At 39.2% G+C, this 24,567-nt stretch overlaps 1 protein-coding gene across 4 annotated transcripts in view; it reads left to right on the forward strand.

Moving 5' to 3' along the window:
• The first annotated feature begins 6,878 nt into the window (after nt 1-6,878).
• R3hdm1 (R3H domain containing 1) overlaps nt 6,879-24,567 on the forward strand; it is a 96,937-nt gene continuing 79,248 nt past the window's right edge. For all 4 annotated transcript variants that reach the window (XM_051204131.1, XM_051204135.1, XM_051204133.1 and 1 more), the window contains exon 1: nt 6,879-7,065. The gene's annotated coding sequence lies outside the window, so the exon portion shown is untranslated. The remainder of the gene's footprint in view (nt 7,066-24,567) is intronic.

Below are 24,567 nucleotides of genomic sequence, written 5' to 3' on the forward strand. Positions count from 1 at the left end.
ACACCTATCTACCAGTGACTCCTGTTGACTCTACATTCTAATTATATCCAGAATATCACCACTTCTAATCATTTACAGATCTACCTGCCTGATCTGAGCCACCACTGTCTCTAGTCAGAATTTCTGGGAAATTTTAACTGGTATTGCCTGTGTCCACCTTTGCCTTGATCCTTTTGTCAATACAACAGACAGTGAGGTGCTCCGAGAAAGACCATTTGATCATGCCATTTCTTAGAATACTTCTTGCCTGGACTCAGATCTCAGTCCCACTACCAGCTTTCAGTCTCTTACACCATCTGTCCACCACTGCCATGAGCTCTCCATTGCTTACCTACTTTTATCATGCTAATGTTCTTGTCTGAATATCATTCTACCCCCAGATACCTGCATGGCTGCCTCCCTGGTGTCCTTCACATTTTTCTAAGTGGTCATTTTACCAACAAGTAATTTAGTCACTCTATTTAAATTCTAACTTCCCATAGTTCTTCCCTGCCTCACTTTTTTTTTTCTACTTGACAGCCTCTATCAGCTTCCAAAGTACTATACAATTTACATCTTTTGCCGTTTATTCTCAGCTTCATAAAGGCAGGGGTTTATTGGAGTTTGTGCTTTTCATATAATGAGGATTGAACTGAGGGCCTTCCTTGTGTATGCTAAACAGGCACTCCACCACTGAGCTGTATCTACAGATTTCCTTTTACTTTTTATTTCAAGACAGGGTCTGACTAAGTTGACCTCTATTATTCTTCTCTTTAAAGTTGCAAAGCACAGGTTGGGTGTGGCAGTGCACCCGCCTATAATCCCTGGGGAGGTAGAAGCAGGCAGATCTCTGAGTTCAAAGCCAGACACTACAAAGTGAGTTCCAGGACAGCCAGGACTATATTAGAGGGACCCAGTCTCAAAAACAAAAACAAAACAAACAAAACAACAACAACAAAAAAAAACCCCAACCAATGAATAAAAATAGATAAAGTTTCAAAGGTTAGGAGGACCACGCTGGGTCCAAAGGTAGGACAGGAGCTAAGGATGAGAAGATATAAATTGTGCCTGTAAGCATGCGCATTGCCAGTGCTAGCATGTAAATAGAGTTCTTGGGAGATGCAGCAGGGTGGGAATTAAGAGACACAGTCCTGTGCATGCTTACAGTAGAAAAGTCCCTGTAGTATACAGAAAGTATGTACTAAATTCAAATGATAACAAATACATTAGTGCACTTTGCAGAATAATTAAGATTAGAGCCGGTGCTCTTAATAGCTAAGCTACCCTCCAGATCTGATAGAACTATATTTACAGGTCATCAGTAAACTAAAGGCTAAATTTAATAAATTGGAATGTTTAATTGGCAAAATTTAATATTATAAAACAGTATATCACTTACAATAAACATAGAATTACATAATATTTTCTGACTCACAAAAACAAAACAAAACAAAACAAAACCAAGGACATATTTTCTGACACTTATCACAAGGCTTCCTAAGCTGGCATATCAAATATCAATTACTTTAAAAGCTAAGATACCTTTCATTCCATAGGCAATTTTTTTCAGAAGAATGATAAAATAACTCCCATTTATTGGAAGGCAGCTATGTTCATCAATATACCATCAACACACCAATTTGCTTATTGGATAATCTCTTCATGGAGGAACTATGCTAAAGAATCTTATAAAACCTGTAATTCTCAAAGTATATACTTGGTTTTTTGTTATTTATTTATTTATTTATTTATCCATCCTGTGGTGTGTGTGTCCTTGGTAATACCGCAGCATCTGTATAGAGATCAGAGAAGGTTTGGGGACCAACTGTCTTTCTACCATGTAAATTCTGGGAACTAAACCCAGGTCCTCAGCCTTGGCAGTAACTTCTTTTATCCACTATGCCATCTCACTGGCCTACAAAATATTATCTGCGTATTAAAATTGATTCTGAGCTATTAAAGAATTAACACAAGTCTTAGGACTGACTAGTAATGACACCAAGTTCAGGACTTTGACTGGCTGATGTGAAAGTCTAAACTTTTCCTTTCTACAACATTGCTTCCAGATCACTCATCTGACAATATTGAAGGAGTGCCTATCATGTGCCTGTAATCCCACCACAGGTAGAGGCAGGAGGACCAGGAGTTCAAGGTCAGCCTCTGCTACATAGAGAGTTCAAAACTATCCTGAGCTACTTAAGGATCATCTAAAAACAAAACCAAAACATGACCAAAAGCTAGTTCAGTGATAGAAAGCAGAAGCCCCATGTTAAATCTCAGCACTTTATAAAATAATCCCAGTTTTGTTCTTTATACCAAAGAATAATACAAGTAATTATAAAATATGGAAAAAATAAACGATATATATTTTTGTAAACTGGAGAAAGGAAACTACTTTTGATATCACTGTTAAATTTGAACACTAAAGTAATTTAAACTCATTTTGGAAAAAACAGCATTTAAAAGTTAAAAAGAAAGTCTTCATTCAATGTGAGTAAAGATTTCCCAAATATGTGACAAACTAAAAAAAACAAAAACAAAAACAAAAACAAACAAACAAAAAAAACTAAAGTATTTCTTTAAAATTATGATGCCAGGACAGCAACAGGCTACTTACAAGAAACTAGACATCAACATAGAACATAGTCAGCATCAGAGGGATTCAAATAGATACAAGTTGCATTAATGGATCATCACTTTTACATCAGACTAGACCGAGTAAAGAGACAGGAAATGGGGGCTGAAGCCATGGCTCAGTGGGTAACATGCTGAGTCTGAGGACATGAATTCAGACCTCCAGAACACCTAAAAAAATCAAACTGTAACCCAAGCACTGAGATGGGATAGAGTACGTCAAAGACCACAGTGTCCTGGCAGCTCCCAATCAGCCGGTCTGATTCCAGAAGCTTCAGGTTCAGTGGGAGGCACTGTCTAAAAAGTATGGTGGAGAAGGGTATGGGGAAGACATCGCAGAGTCAAAGTCTAGTCTCCACATGCACCCACAGGAAGGAGTTCAGCTGCATACCGCACATACACAAACACACAAATAAATGGGAAACAGGTTATCTCAAAGAGTAAAGAGAGCTGGGTGTTGGTGGCGCACGCCTTTAGTACCAGCACTCAAGAAGCAGAGGCAGGAGGATCTCTGTGAGTTCGGGGCCAGCCTGGTCTACAGAGCAAGTTCCAGGACAGGCTCCAAAGCCACACAGAAACCCTGTCTCAAGGGGGGAAAAATGGAAATATTTCTTCTGGAGAACAACTAGGAATTACAGAGACTCTACGGTTAAACATATTTTCAAAAAGTTGGGCAGGCGAGATAGATGGCTCAGTAGTTAAAATTCCAAGCCCAATGACCTGAATTTGGTCTCGAGAATTGGCTACCTTAGTTAAGCTCTAATCTCCATACAGAGTCTACAGTTTAGTTTGTGTACACACATATACAAAGACTTGGTACACCCATGTTAGTTGCAACACTGGCCACGAAAGCTAGGAGAGAAAAGCAACTTAAATGTCTGCCAATAAATGAATTTATTTACAAAGTGTGGCATGTACGGACCAGGTATTCAACACTGCAAAGGAAATCCTACCACACCCTATATGAATGAATTCTGGAGACATTAAGTTAAACAGAATAAGGTTCAAATGGCTAATACACTGTAATGTTCACACTTAAGAATACTAAAGATGGTATATTTTGTTATATGCTTTCACTATGGTATATTTGAGCTACACCCTGGAGTACAGGGAGCCATAAAAAGTGACAGTGATATTGTTACAGTAGACCCATTGAGTTTTAAATAAAGCAGTAGCTTTTCATTAAAGCAGGTCTTCCTGCTGAGATGCTGGAGCCATGGGTGAGTGGTTAAGAAAATTTGATGCTCTTGCTGAGGACTCTGGTTCAATTCCCAGCACCTTTATGGTTGCTCACAACCATTTGGAACTTAAGTTTCAGGAGATCCAATGCCTTCTTACAGGCATTTATGTGGTGTATATATATAAATGCACTCATAACACATAGAATAAATAAATCTTAAAAATAATAAAACAAAAATAGTGTTTTTCTGCTGATCATGGTGGCGAATGCCTTTAATCCCAGGGCACTGATGACACAGGAAAGCAGAACTCTGATTCATAAACATTTGAGAAGCAATGGTTTAAGGCTGAAAAAGCAAACAGACCTAGATATGTATCTCAGCCTCAAATTGTCTCGACTAAGGGGTCAGACTTTATAAAGTCTTACTGAATCCCCAATTTCTTTAGTTATTAAACAATACCAAGGCTGAGGATGTAACACTCAGACCTGGGATTTGGTGGTACACGCCTTTAACCCAGCACTTGGGAGGCTGACGAAGGCGGGTCTCTGTGACTTCAAGGCCAGCCTAGTCTACAAAATGAGTTCCAGGATAGCCAAGACTGTTACACAGAAAAAAACCTGTCTCAAAACCAAAAAACAACAACACAAACCACATATGTGGCAAGGAAATATGTAAGCACACTTAATCCATTTTTGCATCAAATAAAATACTCAATAATGACTGTCATTATTCCTACTTATTGACTTGATTTACTCTGGAAGAGTTTATGGGGGGGAACCAATTAAACTTTTAGGGATCCTAAGCTAAACATCACTGGATATTCTAATTCCACGATGGGGATGATACAGCTCAATCGTGCCTTCTGCATACCATGCATGTTGTACAGGAGGTGATGGGTTTATTAGCACACACACATGCAGAAGTATTACATTAGAAAGTAAAGACTTTTTTTCTTAACAAACAGAAAGTAAGACGGTGTTGGCTGTCTGCAAGTTACAGATATATTTCTGCATCTAGGATTTCACTAGTTAGGTGTTTCATCTATGTGGTGTAAAAACACCTATCAGTACTGGATGGAGACTTGACAACACTTCAGTAAAAATAATGGAAATAGACAAAGATGGTTTTTAAATCTAAAAGTAGAAAGCAAAGAGAAAACCAAATCAACACACAAAACATGACTATGAAGAGGATGGATTTAGGGACCAAGTAACATTAATTTTGTTTAATCTTTCGCTTCCTCACTCCTCAAAGTAAACAAACAAAACAACCTATGTGTGCACTATTGAACCCTTTAAATCTGGTATACTCACTACTAGTCTAAGTGTTCAATAAATATTTACAAGGTAAGTTGTAAGACAAAGTCTCCATAAAAATGATGGAAGAGACTTTGGGTGGCATTAGGCTTGAGGTGACCAATCTAGCATGCCTCATTTGATAAGTTTACCAGGTTGTGAATTCTGAAGCCATTTTTGATGATGTCTTTTTGTCATTGAATTATTACAAGTGTCACCTGGTCACCACTTATTATTATGGATGGGCTACTCAGAAAGAATGGCAATAGGACCATTCTATTAGTCTAACAATCCTAAGGTTTCTTCCTTCAAAGGCAACTACTGAAGAGTGTTTGAATAAATAGAAGGAATTAGCTCAAACTGAGGATACAAACCCACGCTGCGTCATGTACAGTGGCTAAAAGCAAATTATTAAAGTGTCCTCTACAATCTCAAAAGAGATGATCTACTAGTGAGCGGATCTGATAAGAGACATTGGGTCTGCAGGAATGAAAATATAGGAAATTACAGTAGGGGTTCGGGAATTACACCCATGACACTTCACATTCCTGGTGTGTGTGTGTGTATGTGTGTGTGTGTATTTTAAACAAGGTCAATTCTGTAGGGGTTCGGGAATTACACCCATGACACTTCACATTCCTGGTGTGTGTGTGTGTGTTTGTGTGTGTATTTTAAACAAGGTCAATTCTGTAGTGTGTGTGTGTGTGTGTGTGTGTGTGTGTGTGTGTATTCTAAACAAGGTCAATTCTGTAGTCCCAGCTATTCTAAAACTCACTCGTACTGCAGGCAGTCAACTCAAGGCGATCTTTCGGCTTCCTGCTGTGAGAGGCAAAAAGGCACCACGCCCGAAACATTCACTTTCCCATCCCTTGCCCGACACAGCACTCCCAGACCCACAAAAACCGCAGCGCTTGCTTCAGAATCTCCAACTCCCGCCAAGCTTTTTGCAAGTGTCCCTAAGCGGAAGTGACATCAGGATGACCTGAAAGTGAGAGTTCAAATACCCGCACACTAAAACCCTGTGGTGTCCTGAGAAAACTCCTCACCCTTTTATATTTTCACTCCTCCTTCAATGAGGCTAGAAGACATGACTAGAACCTTGCGACCTTATTTATAAATCCAAATTATTCAAAACTTTCCCCCTTCCCATCTGGAGAAGAGGGGCACACGGTAACCTTTCAAGAACTACAATTCCCACGACAGGAAGCGAGAGGAGGAAGCTGGTATAGGGGTTGCAAAGCATCTTGGGAGCTGTAGTTCCATAAGCCACAGTGCTTAGTAGTCCTTCCCTCCACCACTGAGACTGGAGAAACCAGGTGTTCCGCTCGCAATCCGTTACCGCTAAGGGGAGGAGCTTCGTCTTTAAAGCCTTCCCACATCTCCCACATGAAGGACACAATTGCCCTTTCATCCTCAGAACCTCTACAAATATTTCCTGAAGAAATACAGTTGTTTTCTATGTCTCCAGTGATTAAAATGTCCAGGAACTCGACTACCTCGGGGTCCTACTCGTGGGAAAAGGTGGTTCTTTCACAAGTGGGCAAAATGGCTGTCCTCCCAGCTTCACCATTGGCTGTCTTTCGCGTCCTTCAAGGACGATCGCTTGCCAGGGATTGGCTCTTTCTCCTTTGGGGGTGGAGATAGATTTAGCCCAGTTCCACCGCGGCCCCGCAGTGGTGGGAGGTGGAGCTAAAGTCTATTCTACGTGCCGATTGGATAACCTTTATGTCCCTCCGCGTTCGTCTAGCGTATGAGGGAGCCGGCTACCCGTCAACGCGACCGGAGAGGCGGGACTAGTGCGTGGTGGGAAGGGGCGGGATCCTGCCGCCGCGGCTGCCGCTGGAGCCGGTGTCCGGGCTGGTGATGGGGTTAATTCCCTTCCGTGAGACTCTTCCTTGCAACCAGCCGGCCCCGCCGTCGCCCCGCCGCGCCGCGCTCACGCCGCCGCCTCCTGCTCCTTCTCCTCAGTAACGCGGGTAAGCGATGCCGTCCCCTCCCCCGCGGCGTCCCGGGAATAACGCGCCCGCTCCCCTCCCCCGCCCGCCCGCCCGCCCGCCCGCCCGCCGACCGGTAGCGCTAACGGAGCGGGAGAGTGAGGCAGCCGGGGAGGACGCGCTGAGGAGGGAGACAGCGTCCCTCCCCGCCTGCCCGCCAGCCCGCCCGGGGCCGTGGGGTTCGGAGGCGAGCCCGGCCGCCCGGCCGCCGCTTCCACCGCGCCGTGCCCGCAGCCTCGCCGGGGGCCATGTGCAGCGCCGGCCCCCTGAGGCCTAGCGGGGCAACTGGGGACAGGTTCCCCGAGCGTCCCCGATGCAGCTGCTGCTCTTGTGAGCCCTGGAGATCCGGGGACGACCGAGGGGACAAGCAGCCACTGCCAGGCCGGCCTGCAGCAGGCAGGGGCCGTTCGCGGAGCTGTTTTCCGGGGCCCGGCGCAGATGCCCAGGGCTGCTGGCCCCGCTCCGGGGAATTGTCACACAGACACACACACACACACACACACCCCGAAGAGGGAATGGCACGTCGTGCCTGTACTGCTACGAAAAACACATAGCGGAGAAATTCGCAGGAAAGTTGAATGACTGTCAGAGCCTTGCTCGCCCATGGCCTCAGGGGCGTTATGATGATGCTCGCCCCTCTCATCCCTTTGCATCCCTGTGTGTTGGGAAGCTTTTGCTTTTCTTCTCCTTTTTTTTTTTCCTTCCCCTTCCTTTCTTCTTTTTTTGTGGGTATTGCGTGCAAGAGAGTGTCACCGTTGTTTGAACTTGCTTTTATAGATAAACAAATTGGGCCTGACTGTTGTGACCCTTGTGAATTGGGTCCTCAGATAGCAAGTCTCCTATACTAGAGATCAAGAGGTTTCTTCACTAAATAAGTTGAATTTTTAAGAGTTAAAAAAAAAAAAAAAAGAATTTCCAGCATGAATGAATACACACCAACACGGATATCTCTCCCCTAAGGTTATAGTTCCCCTGGGTGAGTTTAAAAATTCCACCCTCCTTCTTTTGGGGAGACAGGGGTGTTCAAGTCAGGGTTTCTCTGTGTATAGCCCTGGCTGTCCTGGAACTCACTGTGTAGATCAGGCTGGCCTTGAACTCACAGAGATTCACCTGCCTCTGCCTCCCAAATGCTGGGCTTAAAGGTGCTTGCGACCACCAACCAGCTAAAGAAACTCCTTAAATTTAAATGTAATAGATTTCAAGAGCATTGAGTCATAACAAGATGGCTAAAGTCAAACTGGAAGTCCCTTTTTGTGATACTTGAATCAGTAAGGTTTGTGTAGCTACACATTGGACTGAGCCATCATTCTCAAAGTTATTTAGCTATATTTTAGGGAATTTTCCTATAATTGCGTCAGGTTTTGATAGTGTGTCCATTTTTCCAAGTTCTACTCTGCTTTTTTGGTCTAGAAAAATATGACTTTAATGGATCTGATAATCTATAATAGACATGGCTACAGACCACCTCATTTCTAAGATTTACTAGTTTTCCATGGTAAACATTTGTTCTAAAAAGAGTCTGCTCTTTGGTAGAAGATTTCTTCTTCCTAGAAGTTTGAGAAATCTGCCAAATTTTCAAAATGATGCAAGTAGATACCAAAGTGAAATAGATCCATTCATTTGGATCAAGAAGGAATCCGGTTATATGGGTTTCATTTTTTGTTTTTTAATTTGACTTAGCTTTGGAAGATAAGTTCCCTTAGCTCTTCCATGAAGTTCTTCTAGCATATGTTGCCTAGCATATTTCCAGAAATTTGATAATTAATTAGTGAGTTCTGCAGTATTTTTAGGTCTCGTGAATTCTTAGCAGAGGACTGGTGAAACACAGGAGACTGCAGTCCATTCTAGTGGTTTCCTTTGTGAAGCTCTGGTGGGTCTCCTCATCTGTGTAATGGGGAGGGTAACGCTCAGTCTGCGGGGAGGCCCAGATGGAGAATATGTGAGGCTGCTAAGATTGTCTCTCATATGTATCTACTTTGTTACATTCAATTTAATGTATGTTTTCTCCTTTATTTTTATATTTAGTGAATGAATGTGTTGTTCATGTGCACAGGGTATCGTTGCCTCAAAATCTCTTCTGCTGCTGAGTATTCATCTACACAGTGGTTTAAAATAATAGCTTATATCTATTTTTTTGTTTATTACATTTATTTAAGTGTGGGGGGGTGGCCCATACAAGTCCCATGGCACACATTTTGGGAGGTTAGAGGACAGTGTTAAAATTTGCAGAAGTCTTCTCTTCTTATGTCATGTTGGTTTGGGGGATTGAACTGAGTCAGTCAGATTTGAAGGCCGAGTGCCCATATGCACTAAGCCATCTTGCTGGCCTCTAGCCATATTGTTTTTTATTTATTTACTTACTTATTTTGATATATATATATTATATATATGTATATATATATATATATTTTATTTTATTTTATTTATTTTTTTTTTTTTTGGAAACAGGGTTTAATGTAGCTTTTGAGCTTGTGCTGGAATTACCTTTGTAGACCAGGCTGGCCTTGAACTCAGAGATCTGCCTGCCTCTGCCTCCCAAGAGCTGGGATCAAAAGGTTGAGCCACCATTCCCTGCCCAGTGCCTTTTTATTTATTTCTTTATTTAGCAGAAACTACATGAGAAATTGGTCATTGGGTACCTAAGAGAATTTATACTATTTTTTTTCCCTTTTGTTTAAGATTTTTGTATTTAGGATCTATTTCAAATAGATTACCTATAACAATAATTTACTTTGTATTGTGGTAGTAAAGTGTTGTAATATCTTCTGACTTTACTTAGTTAATGTGTGTCAAGGTCTAGTTTACAAGTTGCCCTCCTAGTCATTGAGCTACCAGAGAAGGTTCTGTGTATCACAGATTCTGTGATACAAAGTTAAATTTAAGCAAGTTATTTGAATTTATGGGACCATATCAGACTGTTGATTTATGCTCTTCAGGGTTGTTGGTTTGTTTTCGTTTTGCTTTGGGTGTTTTGTTGTTGTTATCCATAGTGCTGGGGATTGAACCTCTAACCTCACACTTGCTATCAAGTACTCTACCAATAATCTAAATCTTCTCTTTAGTTTTGACCCATTATTTAGCAGTCCCTGAATGTTTCTTTTCTTTGAAATAACATGTTCTTTTCCCTTCCCAAGCAATTTTGAAAATATAGTGGGTTTTCACACATAAAGGTGTCATTGGAGTTCGTGTAGTTGGGGCCATTTAACTTGAGCATGCAGACAGGAGTATTATGAAGTTTTGTGACAATGATAGCAAGGTTGACAACATCTGAACAAATGGCACTCGGATGCTTCTCTGAGGGGACTTACCAAGTAACAAAAGAAATTTTCTTTATCGAGCTAACTGCACTTGGTTGTTTCTCTAAGAGAACTTACCAAGCAACGAAAGAAATTTTCTTTTTTTTTTTTTTTTTTTTAACAAGGTTTCTCTGGAGCTTTGGAGGCTGTCCTAGAACTCTCAGTATAGCTCACAGAGATCCACCTGCCTCTTCCTCCCGAGTGCTGGGATTCAAGGCACACGCCACCGCCACTCACAGAAAGACATTTTCTTTTAAATTGGTATTTTAAAATAACCAATTATAGCTGGTCGGTGGTGGTACAAGTCTTTAATCCCAGCGCTAGGGGGCAGAGGCAGGTGGACCTCTGAGTTCAATTCCATCCTGGTTTACATACAGATCCAGTTCCAGGACAGCTAGGGCTACACAAAGAAACCCTGTTTAGGGGGTAAGGGGGAGAGAATCCAATTATAGTCATTTGGGTTAATATTAAGCTTTAATTCTCAGAAGTAAAGAAGTGTAGTAAGAGTTGATAAAGTTTTTTTTTTTTAATGTTATACAAATCATGCTAAAGATTATTGGGTCTATAATACATTTTTCCTACTTGAATAGAAAACTTTCTTGCTAACAATTTCTGTGAGCTATTGTAAAAATATCCAGGAGTCATGTGATAGAGGGGTGGTTACAAGTAGGAATGAAAATTTCAGATTGTTCTTGTTGCAAAACCACAGAACCAATGCTCTTGTTTCTATATTCACTCTTACCTGCAGGAAGAATAATGTATTTACAGCTTTAGGTAACTAAATTGACATGGCAGATGAAAGAAAAAAATGTGTCAGTTTTTTTCAGTATAATACTAAACTTAAAAAATATATTAAATTGCCTTTCACTTAATCCTTGAGAATCACTGTAATCTTTATTAGTAATACAAACATGTACCGTGCATCAAATAACATAAATAAAATTTCTATCAAATTAACTTTGGTCCTCGTATAAGGGTCAAATTAAACAAAATTGCTTGTATCTGATGTCAGCCTACATATGAATATGTGTAATCTCCAAAATGTAGTTTACTTAGTCACTGATGGACAAGGGGAAATAAGATACTAAATCATGGCTCAAAGGTAGTTCTCTCCTTGAATTTCCCAGCAATATGATTTTTTACAGTATTTTGCGTTTACCTGTTGTTAGTCTTCACAGAAATTAACATTTCTTGTTTTCTTTTGTTCTTCAATTTGTAAGTTGGTAGGTTTGAGCCTTTAAAACAATTATTTACTATTACTTTAGGTGTATGTCTGTGTACCTCAAGTATGCCTGGTACCCTCAGAGGTTAGAAGAGGGGATCATCGGATCATCTGGAATTTGAGTTATAAACTGTTGAAAGTTGCCATGGGGTGCTGGGAATTGAACCTAGTTTCTCTGATAGAGTAGCCAGTGCTGACCTTCTTGCCCGCCCTTTGACTCCTAATTTTTACTGTAAGCTTACTTCTCTGGACAAAGTATATGTTTTGAGCCTCTCATTATGTAAATACTAGATCACTTACCATTTTTAAAGGGTAGCTCTTTGGTCATCTTCACAATGTCATTTACAACTTGTAATTTCCTTCCAAAAGAAAGTAAATCGAGGAATTATTTGTTTGTATTCCTGACCTAGATAGGCAATTATCTGATGTCTGATGCAGGAAAATCCTACCATTTGACTTCTGCCAGTTTTAGTTTACTGAGTGATAGATTGAAGCTGCCTTTTTAGACTAGTTGTGCTGTTAGCTTTACTAACCTGTCTTCTACATGAAATGGGCTCCATACTACACTCAGATGTCACCTTGCAATTTGAGGTAGAAGTTTATTTAACTTCAGATTCTTCTTGATGCATTAGTGGTCATCTTTCTAAGGGACAATTTAGAATACAAACAAATAAAATGAAAAGTTTTAATGTGAAGTTAAAATTTTCTGCATGTATAGCTTTCTGTAAGAAATAGCTTAAATGAGTGTTAATCCCCCCTCCCTCCCTTTTTTTTTTAAATCTTGAAAAAGGAACTTCCATATTATATAATTTAAAAGAAATAATTGGGTGGTTGCAGTTTTCTGGATATAACCTCAAATGCCTCTCACTAAGTAAGTTAAACTGATGTAGCCCATCTATGCATGGGATAGTATGCAGCAATAAAGGGTGCAGCCTTTGGTACAGCAACATCTTGGATATATCTCAGAGAAAAATATGGTAACTTAAAAAACAAAAATCTTGAATAGCTGCATACCATATGGTTCCACTTATGTAACATTCTTGAAATGAGAAAATTAGGATGATGATGACTGGAAAGGAAAAGCAGAATGGTAACCCCGGACGGGGATGGGTGTGGTGATGAAACAGCTCTGTATCTTGATTGTAGTGATTATTGGCTACATAAACCTATACATTTAATAAAAAATTGCACCTGACTACATTCTCAGATTAGAGTATGGTTTTGTTTTGTTTTTCTGGTTTGGAGTTGTGGTTCTGAAGCTTACTATGTGGCATCAACTAAATAAACTAAATAAGTAGCAACATCTTAGCTTTGATAGAAAAAGATATTCCTGTAATGGTATTGGGGGAAGCTAAATGAATGGTACATTTTAGATTTTACTATACTACTTTTTCAGTTTCCTATGAGCCTATGGTTATTTAAAAGTTAAAATATATATGTTCTCATAATTTTATAGGCACCATATCTTTTTAAATATAGGCCATCTGTTAAGAATTCTTTATATGTTTTGTATAGTTTATTGCATGATTTTATTGATAAGCTTACCAAGTATAAATCATCTCAGGAATTAGTCTGTGCTTTTCTTTACCCTAGAATATAGTGGAGACATGGTTACTAGTGAGTATTTCAAAATTAATTAAACTCCCAAGGGATTCACTTAATGGTTTGTTTGTTGTTGTTTTGAATTGCTGTTGTGTATGTGGGTAGGGTTCTTTCTGTAGTGATGCATGCAGGTCAGGACAACTTTCAGAAGCTGAATCTTTCCAACACAGTGGTCCTAGGGATAAAACTCTGGTTAACAGACTTGGCAGCAAACACCTTTACCTGTGAAGCCATCTCACTGATCCAAATTTCATGTTTTATTATTCCAGACACTATTCTTAGAAGTACCAGTTGCATAAAGCTAAATATTGATATTCTTCAAAACTGGTCCCATTGTCTCATGTGTCTGTCACTCAGATTACTTACGGTAGAGTACAACTGGACGTTTCCCGCCCACCAGCTCCCAAATAACCACTCTGAGGCTTAATATTAATTATAATTGTTTGACTGATGGCTTGGGCTTATTATTAGCTAGCTTTTACATATAAATTTCCCCATTTCTATTCATCTGTGTATTGCCAGTTGGCTGTGGTGGTACTTCATTTTCTACATCTTGTTTCCTGACTCCACCCTTCCGTCTCTCGGTATCCCTGCTTGGATTTCCTGCCTAGCTATATTCTGCCCCACCATAGGCCAAAGCTGCTTTATTCATCAACAAGTAAAAGCAACACATAATTTCATCATACAGAAGGACATTCCACATCACTAGAGAAAAAAAAGAAAATAATTACCTTACTCCTGAACAAGTAACTGGCATATCATATAAATTTTAGAGTTCTTTTATAACTAGGTAGCTGAGGTAATTTCTGATTTACTCACTATTTAAAGAATAAACCTGTTGTGCTGCAAAGTAATTGACAACTATCATTAAATGTTTTTCTAGCCAATATTATGGTATTAGGTTGAGGAGATTCACTAGGTAGGTAAGTTAAGTTTTCCTCTTGCAATCTCAGAAACAAAAAATATAAAGAGGAAAGGAACACTAGCAGCAGGAAAAGACAAAGTAGGAAATGGAACTATGAAAAACACTTAGAATACTCCAAAACCATAGCTATTTAGGGCCACTTAAATTGTAGACGTAAATTTTCCATGTACAAAGGATCACCACATGTAGTATATAATAGCCTGGTTTTGTTGTTGTTGTTAATGGTTGTTTGTTTTTGCTTTTGAGAACGATACAAAAAAGGGGAGGGCCAGCATCAAAAACTCATCTTTGATTTGATAACCAATTAGGAGTGTTTCTGGAGTAGGCCTTAAATCACACTGTTTTGCATGTGAACATAGGTGTTTCACACTTAGCCAGGTTGTGTGTAATTGTGATTTCGTTACACTGTGAGGTTTGAGGGGAAGATGTTTGTTTGTTGAGTTCAAGGAAATGTATCTTTCTGATTCTGTTGCTTTTTTAATTTGAATGGCATGTCAAAAATAATTGCTAACCTGGCTTGAAAATGGATTTTATTTTCTGATTCACTAAGCTTTAGATTTTCACTCAGTATTACATTGAAGATAAATGTTTATTTTGTAAGAAAATGACAGCTCATTTGTTAGTGTTAGTATTAACTGATTATAAACTGAGCATGGTGGTGCACAGCTTTAGTCCCAGCCCTCTGGCGGCAGAGGCAGGCAGACCTAAGTGAGTTCATAGGCAGCCTGGTCAACAAATCGAATTCCAGGTCAGCCAGGGCTATACAGAGAAATCCTGTCTTGAAAAACCAACCAACCAGACAAAAAAGCAAAAACCCAAGTAGATTATAAGTGACCCTGGGCTGTTCAGTTTTGGTAATTGCAAAATAGCAAGATTAGCATAACTTGTTTATGCTATAACCGAGAAATAATTTCAGGCTATTAAGTAAAGAGGTTTTATTTGTACACATTTACAAATCCCAATAGAAGAGATTTTTCAGGATTGTGAAGTAAGAAAACCTAACCACAGGGGTGTGTCACTATCTGCAATGCCAGCTCTGTAATCCCAGCACTCTTTATCACCTGGCGATTTACAGTTGTGGGCAAGCCTGGTCTATACAGCAAGACTGTGTCTTCATAAAGGGGCGGTGTGAGTACACATACATGAAAACACAAATGTGTACACTGCAATAATCGTGAAAGCATACCGTGTCTCTTATGTTTGATCTAATGCAAAATCTTCACACTTTAACCAATCAATCATAACTCAAAGAGTGTGAGAAAGTAAGTCTGGTTATTGGTGCCAGTTACTTTATCAAGCCCAAAATACTGGCTCTAGATGCTATGGTAATTAAAAGTTGGTTTTGGAGGATGTTGGTAGAGATTTGGGAACTTCCAAAAACTTGATCAACTGGGTTTGGAGATGTGCTTGTCCAAGACTCAGGTAACTGAAGTAAGTGGATTGCAAGTTGGAGGCCAATCTGGGCCCGCATAGAAAGAGCCTGTCTAAACACAGCTAAAAACAACAAAAGTCACCAGGAGTTTATCACTTGGCCTTACTATTGAAGTAACTATAATGACTTAAAAAATAAAATAAGGAGTTTCTTAAAATTTGTGAACTAGACTGTGCTATTTAAAAAAGAATTTAAGCCTGGTGTGGTGGCTCCAGCACTCAGGAGGCAGAGGCAGAGGCAGAGGCAGGTGGATCTCTTTGTGAGTTCAAGGTCAGCCTGGTCTGCAAAGTGAGTTCCAAGACAGCCAGGACTGTTACACAGAGAAACCCTGTCTCCAAATACCTTTAAAAAGAAAAAACAAAAAACAAAAAAACAAAAACAAATTTAACTTTTGAGAAGTAAGGCTTGCTTTTATTTATTTATTTGTGGAGGTGCTTGAGATCAACCCAAAGGGGTGCATATGGTGGCAAGTGCTCTACCACTGAGCTAGATCCTCAGCATTGTTTTTGGTCTTTTTAAATGGGGTTCCATTATTGCCCAGGCTAATCTTGAGCTTCTGAGTGCAAAAAATCTGCCCGCCTCTCCATCCTGAGTGCTAGGATTAAAGGTGTGCACCACCACCTCCCAGCTGAAAATAGTTTTTAATATACAATTTGTTTTTATTTTATGTTTGTTGGTATTTTGCCTGCATGTCTGTCTGTATGAGGGTGTCAGAAGCCCTGGAACTAAAGTTTACAGACAGGTGTGAGCTGCCGTGTGGGTGCTGGGAGTTGAACCTGGGTTTTCTGGAAAATCAACCAGTGCTCTACCGCTGATTCATCTCTACAGCCACAAAAAATATTTTTTTAATTTGATGTTATATGCATAAATGTTTTACCTGCATATATGTCTGTGCACCACTTGTTATATGCCCTGGGACTGGAGTTAGAGATGGTCATGTGCTGAATTAAATCCAAGAAGAGCAGCCTATGTTCTTAAGCACTGAGCCATCTTTCTAGCCCCCCCCCCAAGATTTCTTCTAATGGATAGCATGGTCAAGATGTAGATTATAGCTTGTAGGATCTAGATAGAGAGATCAAATATCTCCTATGATAATACTGGTTCTCAACTTGGTTAAAACATGCTTAGAATTAGTATTATTAAGTCATACTTCTGAGTATGTCTGTGTGGACATTTCTAGAAAGAATTAAGAGGGGAAGACCATTACTGAATGTGGGTGGCACTGTCTAGTAGAATAGGTCCTCAGATGGAATTCCTTACCTCTTCCCTCCCTCTCCCTCCCTCCCTCGATGTGAGTTGCTCTCTTCTGCCATGCCCTCCCCACAAAGATGGACAAAAACTTAGGAAACTATAAGCCAAACTAAATCTCTTTCCTCAAGTTGTTTTCTTGGGTATTTACCTCAGCAGCACAACGATTGACTAACAGCAGAAAATCAGTATTAAAGAAGTGGTTAGTGCTGCTGCTTTTAAGCATTATGTATAGTCTGAATTTAGAAACAAACAAACAAAACCAAAAAAAAAAGGACAAAACCATTTGGAAAACTTGGGAGTTTGGCTAGGAAGGAGGTGCAGTTAGTTAAAGTTGTGGACAATTAAAGCTTAGTTATTAGAGAGATTAGAGTCATTAAAAGAAGCCAAGTAAGCTGGGCCATGGTGGCGCACACCTTTAATCCCAGCACTTGGGCGGCAGAGGCAGGTGAATCTCTGAGTTCGAGGCCAGCCTGGTCTACAGAGTGTGTCCCAGGATGGTTAGGGTTACACAGAGAGAACCTGTCTTGAAAAACCAAAGGGTGTGGGGAAAGCCAAGTATTTGACATTGGTATAATAGGAAAATTTCACTGAAAGCGTCTTAGAAATTGGCCATACCCGACTCGTGGCAAGCAAGGACATAAAGGTTTTAACTCATTTAAAAGATTGATCTGAGGAGAGAGTTCCGGGGCTATCTGCTGGCACAGTGCCACCTATGAAAGTATTTATTGGTGTTCAGCCATGCAGGCAGAGGATCTGCTACTCTGGTCCAAGGATACTTGACTACCACGTGAATTTACAGCAGACATTAGCATCCAGATGATACTGATTTTGCTGAAGGATACAAAATAATGTGTCACGGAGGCCTCCACACATGTCTCAAATGAAGGTTTTGGTGGATAGTCAGTGTAACATAGACTCCTTCCTGCAGGTAGACCCTGAGCAGGCAATGCAAGAAACTGAGGACAAAAACCAAAAAATACAGTAGGAAGCCCAGGACCTTAAGAGATGCCAGGAAGTCAAGACAGTTGTTGAGGAAAACCATAGGATATGAGCAGAGCCACCGCACAAAAGATACCATATTGGCTACATTAGAAGGCCATAGGGGCAGTGCTGCCCATGACTTCCGGGGCTTACATCGAATTACAGTGTGCCCAGGCCCCCAGGCAGTGTACTGTTGGGTATAATGTTTGTCTTACTTTGGTTGCATTCCCTCCTTTTTGGAATAGGAATGTCTACTCTGTTCCATTTTTGTCTTGGGAATATATATAACTAACTTTGTAATTGCATACAGGCTCACAGCTAACAGTTTGTGTGAGTCAGGAGAGGCTTGGGGCTTTTGCAGAATTCTGGAACTGTTAAGACTTTAGGGACTCTTGGAACTAGATTGAGTACATTTGCATTATGAGATGGAGGTGAGCCTTTGGGGAACAGGGGCAGAATGCTGTTGTTTAAATATGAAATGCCCATATCGGATGGGTTTGGTTATCTGCTGCTGATTGTTTTTTTTTTTTTTTTTTTTTTTTTTTTTTTTTTTGCAGTGATTGGACCCTGAGGGCTCTGACCTAAAAGGGGTGGATGTCTTGATGAATTTTTAATAGGATAGCATTATCAGGTGATGGTGAAAGTAGGAAGGACTTGGTTGGAGGAAGTTGGTCACTGGGAGGTGTGTGCTGGGAATATGTATCTTTCCCTGTTCACCTGTTTCCCGTTGCCTTGAGGTAAGATCTTTGCCATGCCATGTCCCTCCTCCATCATGTTCTGCCTCAACACAGGTCTAGTGATAGAGCCCGCTGAACACAGGCTGAAGCCTTTGAAACTCTGAGCAAAAAGAAATATTTCTTCCTTTCAAGTTGTTTCTCTCAGGTGTTTGTTACAGTGATAGAAAGTCTGATTAACCAGCTGTTAATCTGAGGGGAAAAAAAGTGTCACGAATTGTCCACAGAATGTTTTTGACATTGTGTTATTTTCAAATTTTCTATTTTTATGGAAGAGGTATTCGTCCACCTAAATTTTGTACTAGTGTCTTTTAATGCATAAATCTTTAAATAAGAGAATGTGAGTAAATAAGTACATGTCATATTGTCCACATGAAATAGTAAATACTCAAAAAGCAAAGGGTGGCTAGTCTGGAGGATTGGGAGGCATTGTGAGACGGATAATAGGTCGTGAAACAAAAGACTGGTAGAAGAAACAGTTGCTCTGTTGAGCCATACATAAAAGTTTCCTCAATAAATAAGAAGGTTTTCAAATAAGAGGTTTACCTCATTTGCCTTGACCTTAATTTATTATTCCCTCATGGTCCCTTTACTGTGTTTCTTCTGGGATATTAGTGATACTTAGTCATGTGTGTTTTAAATAACTGTCTAACTAACTATTGGAAGAGGGTGTTGTTCCACAATTTCAGGTGAATTTATGCCTCTCTTTTTCAAACTTACTTCCCAATTTTCCCTAGAATTTGTCAGTTCCTGACCACATGTCAGAGTGATAGACAACAGAAAATGCTTGCCCACACGACTACTTGTGATCCCTTTTCCATCTATTATTCCCACCCTTATTGATAGATTGTACTTTTTCTTTCTAAAGCAAATTTTTAAATGGAAGAAAGGTTGCTTTCCCTCAAGGAGATAAAAAGATAAAAGTTTTTTTTTTTTTTTTTTAAAATAAATGTGTTGTGTTTCCTGAATGCCTGGTGTCTGTGGAGGACAGAAGAAGGCTTGAGTGCTGGGTGGCCTGAAACCGGAGTCACAGAAGGTTGTGAGGCAGCGTGTGGATACTGGGACTTTAGTGCTCTGCAAGAGCAGCAAGTGGCTCAGCTGAGACCTCTGAAGTTCCAGCATCCTTTACATTGTACCTTATCAATCTTTCCCTTTGAGATTTCTGGTAAGAAAATGTTATGTGTGGTAGACATAACAAAAGACAGAAGAGATAAAGGGTCCTTGTATTATTAATCCTAGCCCTGAATAAAGGTTAATTCCAACTCTTCTGTGAGTGTGTATTATTATATGTAGATCATTCCTTTCTCATATACAGTAGTCCAGCATCTTGTACCACAGCACTAATATAGACGTACCCGGGTTGTTCTGCTTACTATATAGGTTAGGGTGGGTGGGTAAGGACACACATGCACATAATGTACACAGCCCTAAATCTTAAAGAAAGAACATCTTGATACTATGAATGGTTGGAAAGTTTTTATTTTCTAATGAGATTTACCATCTTTACCATTTTATCCATTATGTAACCATTTTTTATGTTAAGACTTGAATGTATTTAAGTTGTAGAAAAGTATGTGTCCATCTGTTCACAGTTACTTTTTTATGGTTCAGTATATTAACTCAGATAGTACATTAACTATGCCATCATGGTGCATATTAGTTATCTAGAACTTCATCGTATTTTGCAGCTGCAATTTTACATCCTTAGCCTAGTGTCTTCCCATCTTCCTGACTTTTTGGCCTCTTTGCCTTCTGTAATCACCATTCTTTTGTGTTTTTATGATTTTGATTTTTATAGCCTTAGATGTAATCATGACCATGCAAGTTTTTGTTTTGTTTGTTATTGTTTTCTGTGTTCAGCTTATTTTCCTTAGAGTAATATGTAGTGATATTCTGTTAGTAATCTAACGTACAGCTTGCCTAAAGATCAGAGTGCAGAGCTAAGCCACTAGTTAGCCAAAGAGGCCAGGCAGTGGTGACTACACCTTTAATTCCGACACTCAGGAGACAGAGGCAGATGGATCTCTGAGTTTGAGGCCACCCTGGACTACATGAGAGTGAATCAGTCTAAAAGAAGAGCAGAGCTCACACCTTGGATCCCAGTTGGGATGACATGCCTTCAATCCCAGCCCTAGAGAGGAATACAAGGCAGGAGCTCAGTGCAGTCTCAGGGCAGTCTGAGTTTTGGTGGAGAGCATTGCAGTCTGCAGGCACGCTGGGGGCAGGATCGCCCTCCCCACTCATTTGGTTTGAGCCTTGATGGAGGTAAGAACTCTCTAGTGGTTTGGCTGCTTTCCTTTTCTGATCTTCAGCTTTTATTGTTCATGCTACAGTAATACCCTTTAGGTTACTTATCGAAAATGGCAGGATTTCCTTAAGGGGTGAAGAAGATTCCTTTTTATGGTTGTGTATACCCTTGTCCTTCAGAATGTGTTGGAGGATCGGTTCCAAAAGCACCCCTCTATACCCAAATCGATGGTTGCCCTACAAATTCCTTCTGTTTGCATATAAATTATGCACGTCCTAAGTAATCTCTATGTCACTTATGACACCTATTACAGTGCAAATATTGTCTATGTGCTTGTTAAACAGTACCGTTTAGAGAGTCATGACCAGGAAACAATTTATATATTTAGAGTAACTGCAACCATCCAAATTCTCACTTCATTCCACATGGATAGCTCACAAAATAAGCATTGCTTCTGTGAGGCCTAGAGAATGACGAAGGAGCTCTGAAATGCTTAGTGGCCACCATTATATATGCATACATACCATTCATTCACATGTCATTGACAGATGTCTGAGAGATACATACTTTGATTTTCAGAATTATCTTGGGTTTTGATTCTCAGTTGAAGCTATAGATATAGATACATAATTCTTAGATATGAAAAGTTGGTTGTCTATTGCAGTTTCTTACCTTTCATTACTGATAGACACTTAGATTTTTTCATATCTTGCAGTGATCGTGAAAACATATGTATAGATTATCTGATTTTTGAAAAAGTATGAACAATGCACAAAATTAACTAAAAATGCAGTACAGATTTTTATTATTGTTATTATTATTTTGTTTGTTTTTGTTTGCAAGACAGGGTTTCTCTGTATTGCTTTGGAGCCTGTCCTGGAATTTGCTCTGTTGACCAGAGTGGCTTCAAACTCACAGAGATCTGCTTCTGCCTCCCAAATGCTGGGATTAAAGGTGTGCACCACCAATACCCGGCAAAATGAATTACAAATTTAATCCAAGACCTAAAATAAAGTTCTTAGAAGAACTTTGTGCTTCAATATTTTTTTGCTGGATATGAAGAAGAAGAAGGAAAAAAAAAAAAAAAACAGGCAACAAAAGTAAAAATGGAATAATAAGAAGTATGTCAAATAGTAAAATCTCTGCACACCAAAGGAAGCCCAAAAGGAAAGGCGGCCTGTGGGAAGACAGAATTTGTAACTCTTGTCAAAGGGCCAATATTTCAAAGTTTGTAAAGAACCTTTACATTCAGTTAAAAACAAAACTTAAAAAATGGGCAGATGACCCAAGTAGACATTTTTTTACATGAGAAGATATCCAATAGTCATATGAAAAGATTAATTGCCAGTAAAATATAGACTGAAACTAAAATAAAAAGAACAATGGTACATGTACTAATCCTAGCACTAGGAGGCTGAGGCTGGAAGGTTATTTGAAGGCAATCTGTAACATAACAATCTTTAAAAAGGGGGGATGCAGGCTACATATAATAGCATTTGCTGCTCTTACAGAGAATTGAATTGAATTCACTTCATAGTACCAAAGTGGCAGCTCACAACTGTCTGTAACTCCAGTCTGGGAGAGCCAACCCTGTCTTCTGGCCTTCATGGGTATCAGATACATACGTGGTGCCATGTTCATACATGCAGATGAATTGCTCATATATATAAAGTAAAAATAAATCTTTTCAAAAGGCTCACTAAACTGAAATATCATCTCCTAGGCACATGTTAGTGAGGATATGGAAAAAAGTGTCCTCATAATGTTCTTGGTAACGATGTGACTTCACATAGGAAAGTAGTATTTAAATTCTTTTTAAAAAATAAAAGACTGCCTTACACCGTCTTAATTTATTTTAAGTGTTTAATTCATACTATTGAGTGTATTCCTATTGTATGCAGCCAGTCCCTAACATTGTTCATTCTTTTTGTCTTATAAACCTGTGGACCTAATTCTCATTTTCTCTTCCCTAATTCCTTACAACCATCGTTCAGCTTTCTGTCACTGAATTTAACTTCTCTGGGGACCTCATATTATTGGAACCATACAGTATTTGTGTGTTTGTCCCTTGTTGATTTGTATACCGTGATGTCCTCAAGGTTCATCAGTGCAGAAATTATAATTTCCTGCTTTATATAGGCTGAATAACGCTGGCTTGTGTGTGTGTAACTTGTTCCCTTCCGTTCATTTACCCATGTTTTTACATTTTAGATTTTGTTCTAGTTAGCTTTTAAACTGCTAGCTGTAGAATCTGTTTATCCCTAAGCATGTTTGAAGTATGCCCTGCCATACCCTGATTTTAGCTTTTCATGATAATAGCAGTAGACTCTACTTAATAGCTAGGATATTATATATGGAAATTAATCTACTTGTATGGTTTTTATGTCTTTATGTCTTTCTCTATTTGGGGTATTTCCTAAGGTAAACGAGGCTTGAGGCTTTTTTTTTTTTTTTTTTTTTTTTTTTTTTGATGAGATATGAACTGTTAAAAAGGTTTTTGTTGTTGTTGTTTTCCCCAAGTCTTTCTTACCTATTACAAGTAACTTGCTTTTTGTAAGTTAATATTTTGGGGTTTTAAAATATTCCTTGTCATATGTATATGGTTTACTGGTTTGCATAGAGGTTAGTATTGGCTCAGTATGCTGACTTGGTTTTTGGTTTTAATCTAATTGTTTTATGCTTGATATTTTGTAAATAAAATCTTTTGACCAAGTTATAAAACATGTTAAATGAAAAGAAAAAGTATTCATATTAGATACAGATGAGCAATGTAGAAAGTACTTCACTATCATGTATAATTCAGCTACATCTCTTCCATGGTACTGCATCAGTTCCGTGAGAATGGTTGGGATTTCTTAAATAGCTGTTTTTCTCTGTAGTGATGACATGCAAATTGTTTTAAGGTTTATTTACAAAATCCACACACATACATACATACTTCTCTTCAAGACTTGAAGATCTGTCTGTTATAAATTACAGAATTCTTAAAATTCAACTCTTCATGGTTCAGTAGTAACATACTCAAGATGGAAGGCTGTAAATGAAAGAATTTAAACATATTATAGGTGATTGTTAGATTCCTTTGTTTTAGTTATAACTCAGAGCTTTTATTTTTTCTTGACTACCAGCTAATATTTTGACATATTAACTTTCTGGATCCATTTTATTTTTAAAACTATGTAATTAAATTTTTGCTTAAAATGAAAATTATACTTGATCTTTAAAATTGTACATTTAAGTACAGATAAAAATACATAAATCATGGCGAGACATGCAATACCAAACTCAGTGCTCTTCTGGTTTGTGAGCACCTGAAATCAGACATACCCATCCCTACTACAGTTTGGTAGAAGCATGTAAATCATTTTGGATTGTGGATAGGGGACTGCATAGAAGCTATGTGTTGAAATGGCAGAGCCAACTTAGAGAAAGACACCAGGAACTAGAAGATAGAATAAGCCTGGATCTGAGTCATCATGTGGAAGTCCATTTCTGAGCCATGTTCTTCCTGTGATTGTTTTATGGTGTGCTCAGAAATTCTTTAAAAAATCTAAAAAGCCTTCTGTAGTGTGTAGGCAAGATGGAAGTCTATATGTTAATCTGGCAAATCTGGTTAATCTGGTAAAGGTTAGGTGTTTATCATCAGTGCATAACCTAACTAGCACATGGCTGGTCTCAGCTAACTCAGGCTCTTGTATGTTCAAACTGCGCATGTCTATAAGATGGTCTGTTCTGTTGTTGGATACTCCATTTATAAAGACCCTTTTTAGTGGCTCAGTCTTGGTCCCATTTG

The sequence above is a fragment of the Phodopus roborovskii genome, unplaced genomic scaffold (genome assembly GCF_943737965.1).
Source record: "Phodopus roborovskii unplaced genomic scaffold, PHOROB, whole genome shotgun sequence".
NCBI classification, from domain to species: domain Eukaryota; kingdom Metazoa; phylum Chordata; class Mammalia; order Rodentia; family Cricetidae; genus Phodopus; species Phodopus roborovskii.